Source organism: Gadus chalcogrammus, chromosome 16 (genome assembly GCF_026213295.1).
Source record: "Gadus chalcogrammus isolate NIFS_2021 chromosome 16, NIFS_Gcha_1.0, whole genome shotgun sequence".
Taxonomy (NCBI): domain Eukaryota; kingdom Metazoa; phylum Chordata; class Actinopteri; order Gadiformes; family Gadidae; genus Gadus; species Gadus chalcogrammus.
The window spans coordinates 10,731,158-10,740,879 of NC_079427.1; the positions used below are offsets into that span (position 1 = coordinate 10,731,158).

Sequence of the window (9,722 nt, forward strand, 5' to 3'; positions counted from 1 at the left end):
CATTTCAGAGGGGGAGTTTGTCAGGCCACAGGGTACTCCAAGTAGCCCCCAAGTGGCCAGCGAGGATATGGTTCCCTGCACTCCTCAGTCTGAAGGACGGAGAACTGGGCAGCTCCCAGTGAGGATGGACGTCTTGTCCTAGCTGGAGGGGAAGGTTTGGCATCCGTCTCATAGCCTCCTTGAACTCGTGGTATGGCCATTGACAGGGATCGGTCACTCTTGATTGACCCTCGGGCCCTTAATTTGTGAGAGGCCGATGGGTTTCGGAAGTGCAAGAGCTCCTCACGAGAGTGGAACTGCTGGGCTGCATTCACCTACATGGTACTGGGGACAGGGTAGATTAGACCCAGTCCCCTGCCCTTTACAGGACATACTGCGGTAGCTGCAGTATCTATTTGATGCAGGCCAGGCTGCCTCTAACCTTGAAGATGTACGTGGCGGCCAACGTTGCCATATATAAACCATGGCAACATTGGTGGCAGGCCAGTCGGGCGCAATACTGGGTGGCACAGTTTCTGCATGGTGCCAGGAGCGAATGCCTGCACCTCTGACACACCATTTAGGTTAACATTTCCTTACTTTGAATTGAAGAGATTCTGGAGAGTGGGTGAAAATGTGTTCAGGACTCATTCTGCTAGAAAAGACACTGGTATATGCATCAATTTAAAGGATGAATAGGGGAAGTGCTTCTTTGCAATTGAAAGCCTCGTCTGTCCTAGAAGCAATATCTGATAAAGGAATTGCCATGCCTATCAATAGGTGTTAACAATGTATTGCCAATCAGGTGTTTATATTTGGTGTATAAATGAAAAAAACACAATACAGTTGTAAAATATTGAATTTTATATTATGCAAGAAATACCCAGTAGCTCGAATAGTGGGTACAAATGACCACATGCAAATTAACAAACACTGCCATGGCCGACGTCAAATATAGCATTATTTATGGAACTTAAATCATAATAAAGATTATAATTGAAAATGATTAATTGAAATGTAATGCCATAACATTATTATACAGTACGAGTAAGTTCAGTTCATTTACATGGTAATTAACAAAGAACTACACTAAACATAGGGAAAAATATGTATGATTATGAAGTTTACGGTGACTTATCTACACTTAAGAATAATACTTTCTATTTTTTACTCCTATTAAATGTTTCTTGGTGTTTTCTCAGGCCCTATAACAAAATAATAAAACATTTTGGAAAGAATATTACAGATAATCAATCCAAAACTAGAGGCCAAATGGCAAAACACCTCCACAGCTTACAGTGAACTTCCCAGGGGAACTGATATAAGCTGGGATAAAAGTATCCAAACAGCACAGAATATAAGCATACTAAATGTGATTAGCTTAGCTTCATTAAAATTGTCAGGTAGTTTTCGGGCTAAAACAGCTAGTACAAAACAAAATACGGCAAGGAGCCCAATGTACCCAAGCACAGCCCAGAAACCTAATGCTGAGCCTAATGCACATTCTAGAATTATTATCTCCTTGTAGATGGTCAGATTTCTATTAGAGTAAGGAGGCTTCAGAACAAGCCAAACAATGCATATCAGAACTTGAACAAATGTAAAAGACACTACAGTCATTCTCTGCTGTGTTAAGCCAAACCATTTTGCTACATTGCTACCTGGGATTGTAGCTTTAAATGCCATCAACACCACGATCGTTTTCCCCAGAACACAAGAGATACAGAGGACGAAGGTTATCCCAAAAGCTGTGTGGCGAAGCATACAGGACCAGTCTGAGGGACGGCCGATGAAGGTCAGAGAACACAGGAAACACAGAGTCAAGGAGAATAGCAGCAGGAAGCTCAGCTCAGAGTTGTTAGCTTTAACTACAGGGGTAAATCTGTGCTTGAACAACACTATGGCTGTAATGATGGTCAAACAGGCTCCTGCTATAGAGAATGCTGACAAAATAATTCCAAGGATCTCGTGAAAGGAAAGGAACTCAACAAGCTTGGGACGACAGAAGTTCTTCTCTGCATTGGGCCAGAACTCATTGGGACATGGGGAACAGTCAGATGAATCTGGGGAAAGATATATAATCAGTTTTTACTATTATTATAACATTTTGTTTTTTAGGAATGTTAACATTGGTTGTACCAGTAGAATTGCTTATCTCTCCTTCAGCACATGGTACACAGTCATAGCAGCAAACCGGCTTCCCCTTCTGGAGAACCTTGCGTGTTCCCGGTGGACAGCTGTCACTGCATACGGACACTGGCACCTGATTCACACATAGACAAACAGCTTTACATGCAGTTTGGAAGCAGTTGTGTTGAAGGAATCAAAGAATATGTTGTCCTCCCTGCCTGTATGCCACCATCTGCCCAACTGATTTCACTTTTGATATTGAACTTCTGCCCAGGAGAAAGGGACTCATCATAATGTCCCACGGTTACAAACTCCAGACCACCGTTCTCATTTATCTGCCAGTTAATCAGCTCATAGAAGGCCACAGGGTCACCATTGCCATCAAATGAGACGTGGTAACCATTACGAGAGAAATTCACCCTTTTCAACTGATCAAGGACCTGTACAGGTGAAAAATGAGTGAAAACAGAACAATTAGATAATTAAGATAGAAGTATGTTGTACATAAAAAGGCGGCACTTTGAACTTTACCTTTTTCAAGGATTTGCTTCAATAAAAAGCATAATTGTTACTCACCTGAATTGGCTCAATTTTCATGAATTGATCACATTGTATTTTGGAGTTTATCTTCTTACACACCAAGTAGTGTATAGCGTGTGCTATTGCGTAAACAGCTTTGTACACCATGTTTGTGATTCTGAGCTGAGAGGTGTCAGTGAATGGGTTTTTGAGCTTCTGTATATCTTCAGTTCCATCACACACCCTGTCCACTGAACCAGCGCCTTCAAAAAGAGAAACAGGAGTAAATGTTTTGATGGTTAATGAAAACACAAAAACATCTAAAAAAGTATAATAATATGAAATAAGTATTTTGTTAGCTGGTTAAGCTAATAATGTAATTACTTCTCAAAAGAAGATTCTGTTGTCATAATTTGTTTAGGAATTACCCATTTGTTATAATAAGGAATAATAGTTGATACAAATGAATAGTTATAATAATAATCATTCATTATTGTAAGTATTATGATGTCAGCACCATTAAAGTAAGTCAATACTATTTCTAAGATTTCTCACTTTTTTCTAGCAGACAGTTGAATGCACCCTCCCAAAACTCAGAAAGCACGTTTGAATCAGCCACCTTAGCAGGAGAAAGATCTAGAAGGAATTCCCTAAAACCTGGTATGTTAGATTGCGGAATAGCAAATCCAATCGCTCCTGCACAAATGTTAAATCTCTGAACCTCCAAATGGGTTACCCAGGCCTCACTGCCGATCCATTGGCGAGGAAGAGAAGGATGTAAGGTCAGCTCCTCAAGCAGAACCCACATGTCACCAGAACCTGCAAATGCCACGACAACCTTGGCTGTCGACCTGTAGAGATTTCTAAACATAAATTATGTTGTATGGTTGATGGCGCTAAGGCTTTTTAAACATTATATGCCATTAAGCCATCTTGGTTTGTACATTGACATTATATTTTATAAACTGGACATAATCAGAATAATTAATGTATGAACCTGCGAATCACTTCAGCCACCTGTTGAATCTTGCTCTGTGGATCATGTCTATTGATTGTTTCAGAGTATTCCACACATATACCCTGTTTGTGCGCTGCTCGTAAAAAGGACGCCATACCATTGTTGCCATAGTCTGTTCTAGACCGGACAGCACCGATCCAAGTCCAACCAAAATGTTTCACAAGTTTGGCAAGAGCCTCTGCCTGAAACTGGTCACTGGGGACGGTTCGAAAAAAGGTTGGGTATTGCGTCTTGTCAGACAAACATGCACAGGTAGCGAAGTAACTAACCTTTGGAAAAAAAATAACATTACGATGCACTTTTACAAAAGAGGGGCACAGAAATGGCATGAATTCTGCATAATAAATTAAATACTTGTGGAATGTCAAAGGGCCCGATGATTCGTGATATGCTGATGGTTTGCGTTGATCCAGAATCACCAATAACAGCCAACACCCTTCCTGATTGCGAACACACTTTACTGTTATTATACAAAGGTGGGGCATTTGTAAACTGGAAAGCCACCTGCACGGCCATAGGGGTTGAGGCACAAGAATCATGGATTTTATAACCAAGCGCGACCCCCGGCAGAAGATCTGTGCTGTTGTTAATCTCGTCGATGGCAAAGGCCATTGCACGAGAGAAGCGCAGTTCCCGGTAGTCCATGCTGTAAACAAATAGAACATTTTCAAGACACAAAAAAAATACTTTCATCAGGGTATATTTAATTTGGTTTCAAAATTAAAACAAACACCAAACCCCTTTATTTTCTTCTTTGACTAACTCACCTTCCTGTGCATTTGAGAGGCTCTGGAGGGCTGGGGTAGTTTTTCTTCACTGTTTTCATGTAGTAATGTATTTGGAATATGCCCCCAATAATGTAATCCCCTCTCTGTGTAAATGCAGGTTGCTGAGGGATACCCCGAAGCCAACAATCAACAGAATCAGTGGCATTGTCTGTATTAGCAGTTGCCTCTGTACTCATTATTAGACCACCCGCAGATTTATATATAGAAAGCACAAAACATAGCAAAAAAAAAAACAAGGTCAAGCTTCTTGTAAGAAAAACTGCAACCAAGTCACCCATCCTTAAAATGAGGATGCTAGTGCTCACTAGGTGTTACAATTAGAATATATAAATTATCAGATAGGTGCTGCCCTCTTTTTGCATTACGTCAGATTCTGCACACAGGAGTAATCCCAACTGCTACCACTAGATTTGAATCATTCAAAAACAGAATGATCCATAGGTGGTGTTATAACAAGCCTTTGAAGTTCAACATTCTCAACAGGCTGCTATTTCCACATGGAAAATACAATGTGCATGAAACTTTGTATCCATGCACCAGGGATGGGCGTGAGGAATTGATTACTCGAGTACTCCTCGTTACAAATGAACTTTGTGGGTGGACAGGCAAACTCGATTTTGCATATACACACACAAACAAAGTTTTCTGAAGCAAATGTATCCTTTCTGTGCGGCGCCACTAACGCATGCCGTGGGCACAAAGCACATGAAATGCATCACATTTCTGTGTGGCGCGTGCCGTGCCGTGTTTAGGCACGCCAGAATTCAGAAAGTTAAGAGATGGCGGTAAAGCAAAGCGCAGCGAAGAATTGAAATACTTTAAAGGAATAGGAGATCATAAGGTGAAATGTAAAATATGCCAAGCGAAATCGAGCTACCAGAGTAGGCTACTACAAGCAGGGCCGTTGCTACAATTCCTGGGCCCCTAGACAAGATTTACTGATGGGCCCCCCTGCGCTGAATTGTTGACGGGGGGGGGGGGGGGGGGGGTGGAAGGAGCACATTGTTGACCGGGGAAAGCAAGTGTTGACGGGGGGGGGGGGGGGGGGGGGGGGGTGTACTATGGAAGTACTATGGGCTGGTGATATAATAATAATTTAGAATAAATTATTTATTTATTTTTTGTGGGCCCCCCCTGGGCTGTGGGCCCCCTGAATCGTCATCCCCTTTCACCCCTTATCGACGGCCCTGACTACAAGTACTATGCGGCAACATATGCTCCTGAAACACAACGGTGAGTTCGGGAAAGCAGACCCGCAGCAACCAAGTGTGTCGGCTATTTTCACCGCCGCAAGACGCAGCTGTAATCCCGGTGAGAGAAGATCACAACGCTGAATATTTCCATTGTCCATTTGCTGCCGTTTTATTTGCAGCTTTAAATTATTTGCAAAGGTTAGGCTACTTGTTTCATTTTTTTTTTTTTTTTACCGTTACAGGCCTTGGTTCGACGTGATTTAAATTGTGAGACGCATATATATTTTTGTAAGGAAAATGTGTTTTGAACGTTTGCAAAAATAAATAATGAATACTCTGAAAACTGACTGTTTTGATGGAGAATAAGCATTACATGTTTGGTTGGTAATATTGCCGTTCATCATTAGGCCTATTCCTGCTGCAGATGCGTTGCATTCTAAAAATAGATTTGATTAAACGAGTACTCGATTGATCCTCGAGGAATTCCTTCGATCACTCGAGTTTGGAATTTACTACTCGTGCCCATCCCATGCACCATTCCTCACGATGAACAACTTTCAAGGTGCAACCCATTTAGTCAGACCATTTGGATGAAATGCAATCGCCACAACTCAACCAAACGGTTGAGGTGGTAAAAGCTGCAGACTTGGCACTCATGTACCATTACACTGTGGGAATATACTGTATGGTCAAAGGCCAAAGACAGCAGCGATATCGTTCCAACACAGGCTGGTCCTTAAAGGGGTACGCACATCATTTTTCAAAAGTCTGTTTTGAAGGTGGATTTTGAAACTGTATTTTTAGAAATATGGTTAGTTATTATATTGATAATTTCCTTCCGATAAGCATGTTTTCAATGAGTACCAATACCATTTTACCGTACCTACAAAGTTCAATAAATCCATCATATTTGGAATTCTGCTCCTTCTCAAAATAAATTCTGACCTGCCCTTGCTAATGGCTATATCCATGTAGCTCAGTGATGAGCTTAGTCTCAGGAGGATGTGGCTTCAAGTCTGCCTATATTTAATATGTGACATTATGAAGTACATCATGCCACGGTATTGTCCTTCAGGTATATTACCTCCACCGTGTTGTAATTGAGTCACTATGCCTTGAGTCCAAGTCCATGTTCGGTCTCCGGTGTTACAGTCCTAGTCAAGACTAATTAGAATCCACTACTCAATGGAGTGAAATACGAGTCAAGTTTATCCACCACCGGGTGGATCCAGCTCCGCCGCAGGGGCTCCGCAGCTCGTGCTCTGCAGCCATTGCTCCGCGGCCTGAGCTCTGCGGCCTGAGCTCCACGGCCTGAGCTCCATGGCCTGAGCTCCGCGGTATTGGGAACTCCCTCTCCGTGATCATCCTTGCTCAGTCTCAAATGTTGCAGCCAGAGCATGAAGGGAGAGAGCTTGGGGACACAAACGATGCGGCATTTCAGGCCTTTGGTCTGATGTCTGGGGAGCTTGGCCGCTTGATGTCCATCCTTGTTGTGACACAACGTCAGGTGTGGCTTGAGCAGGCGCCTATGTCTGATGATTGTAGGAAGATGCTATGGAAACTTCCTGATGCGCCAGGCTAGTTGTTTGGGCCAGAGGCAGAAAGGGCTTTGGAGCGCAAGAAGCAATCAAAGCAGGCTTCAGAGGCCTGGGGACCCCAGAGTAGGAGCATGAGAGCCCCGGCTCAGTGCCCCGGAAAACATGGCGCATGGGACCCACAACGCTCCCGTCACCTAAACCCACCGCTGCAGCCCTGGCAACAGAGCAGCCAGGTTGCTGTAGGCAGCTGGTGTTAGCCCGGAGACGGGTAGCCTCCATTTTGCCGGTCCCAGCGGGTAAAAGGGCACAATCACCACCTCCCCCAAGCCCCTGTATTACCCTCGTGGCACACTCTGTGGTGGAAAGGTTTTCAGAGCAGCACCTGGAATACTGGGCAGCCGATTCCCAAGCTACATGGGTTTTGAACACGATGTCCCAGGGTTACAGGTTGCAGTTCCGCCGTCGGCCACCAGCACCAACAGGGGTCAGGGTGACCTCGGTCGCAGACCTCGTCAGGGCCTTGCGTTTGTCATAGGAGATAGCCACCCTCTTGGACAAAAAAGCCATCACAGTGGTTAAACCACATACATAGAGTGATGGGTTATACTCAACGTATCTGTTTTTTATGTACAACCTTGAGGAGAGAACTCAATTTCAAAATTCAGATGAGAAATTCCACCATGAAAAGTTTTCGCATTTCCATCACAGGTGTCAAGTTGTGGAACAATCTGAGCGAAGTACATCAGCAATGGCCAAGCATCATTGTTTTTGAAAGAATGTACAAAAATGTAGTGTTCACAGGATATAGTGAACTGCACTAAGAGTCAGTAGGTTTGTGTATATGTATGTATAGGTATACTGTATATACACGCTGTTGTGTCACATTCATACTGTTTCTTGTTAAATGTATGTTGTAGATATATATATATGTACATACTTACATATGTATATTTATTTATATAACATACAATTTTTATATTCATTTATTATTATTATTGTTATTATCATTATTATTATTATTATTAAACATACAGAGTAAGTAATAAGAGGGGTGGGAGTACATACGTTTTTACTTCTTCTCACTCCTTTTCGGATTTGTTTACATTAATGTTTATTTTTATTTCTTGTTTCTTTTTGCTTTTTATTTTTACCAAAATACCTTGTTACACCCAATACCGCAGACCACCTTTATCGGCGTGTGTCTGGACTGTGTCTGTGTTGATGCAGGCCTGCCCGACTGTGGAATGGGTGGAGAGGATACAAGGCCTACTACAGTCTGTCAACCTTGGGGCAAGTTTGACCATCCAGACATGGTTCAGGCTGCTGGGGAAGCTAACAGCGGCCTCAGCAATCACACAATTAGGCCTGCTGCATCTACGGCCTCAACATGAACCTCGTCTACACAGATGGGTCAAGAGGCAAGAGGCGTTGACAACAGAAACCTCATCCCAAGGTTTGGGGGCGGTATGGCAAAGGAGGTCAGTCCAGGGGGTTTGGTGCCCACAGTGGAGAGGGCAGCACATCGATGGCCTAGAACTCCGGACAGTCTACTTGGCGCTGAAGCACTTCTTGCCTTGTCTCAGGAGCAAGCATGTGGTCGTCCGCACAGACAACAACTCAGCGGTGTTTCATATCAACCATCAAGGAGGGACCAGGTCACTGGAGTCCCTGAGGGGAGCTTAGGGACTATGGATTTGGGCACATCCTCGGTTGGCCTCCTTGAGGGCGATGCACCTCCCAGGCAGAGCAAACTCTGTGGCAGATTACCTCCCACGCCAGAGGCAACCCCCTGGGGATTGGAGGCTGCACCCGCAGGTAGTGCAGATTATTGGGATCAGTCTGTGGAGGCCCAGGTAGATCTGTTCGCCTCAGAATGCACAACTCACCATCCCCCATGGTTCTTCTTGGCAGAGACCAGTGCTACGCTTGGGATAGACGCTCTCGCCAACATCTGGCTGAGGGGTCTCAGCCAGATGTTGGCGAGAGCGTCTATCCTGGTATGGCCATTGACAGGGATCGGTCACTCTTGATTAACCTCGGGCCCTTAATTTGTGAGGCCTTGCGGAATGCAAGAGCTCCTTCCACGAGAGTGGAACTGCTGGGCTGCATTCACTACATGGTACGGGGACAGGGAGTTAGACCCAGTCCCCTGCCCTTTACAGGACATACTGCAGGCCAGGCTGCCTCTAACCTTGAAGGTGTACGTGGCGGCCAATGTTGCCATATATAAACCATGACAACATTGGTGGCAGGCCAGTCGGGCGCAATACTGGGTGGCACAGTTTCTGCATGGTGCCAGGAGTGAATGCTGGCACCTCTGACACACCATTTAGGTTAACATTTCCTTACTTTGAATTGAAGAGATGGTATTCTGGAGAGTGGGTGAAAATGTGTTCAGGACTCATTCTGCTAGAAAACACACTGGTATATGCATCAATTTAATGGATAAATAGGGAAAGTGCTTCTTTGCAATTGAAAGCCTCGTCTGTCCTAGAAGTAATATCTTATAAAGGAAATGCCATGCTAATCAATAGGTGTTAACAATGAATTGCCAATC

The 9,722-nt window shown here is 43.9% G+C and overlaps 1 pseudogene; it reads right to left on the bottom strand.

Annotated features, from left to right (window-relative positions):
• Window positions 1–1,184: 1,184 nt before the first annotated feature.
• LOC130406248 (extracellular calcium-sensing receptor-like) lies at window positions 1,185–4,617 on the bottom strand (annotated as a pseudogene).
• Between the last annotated feature and the right edge of the window lie 5,105 nt (window positions 4,618–9,722).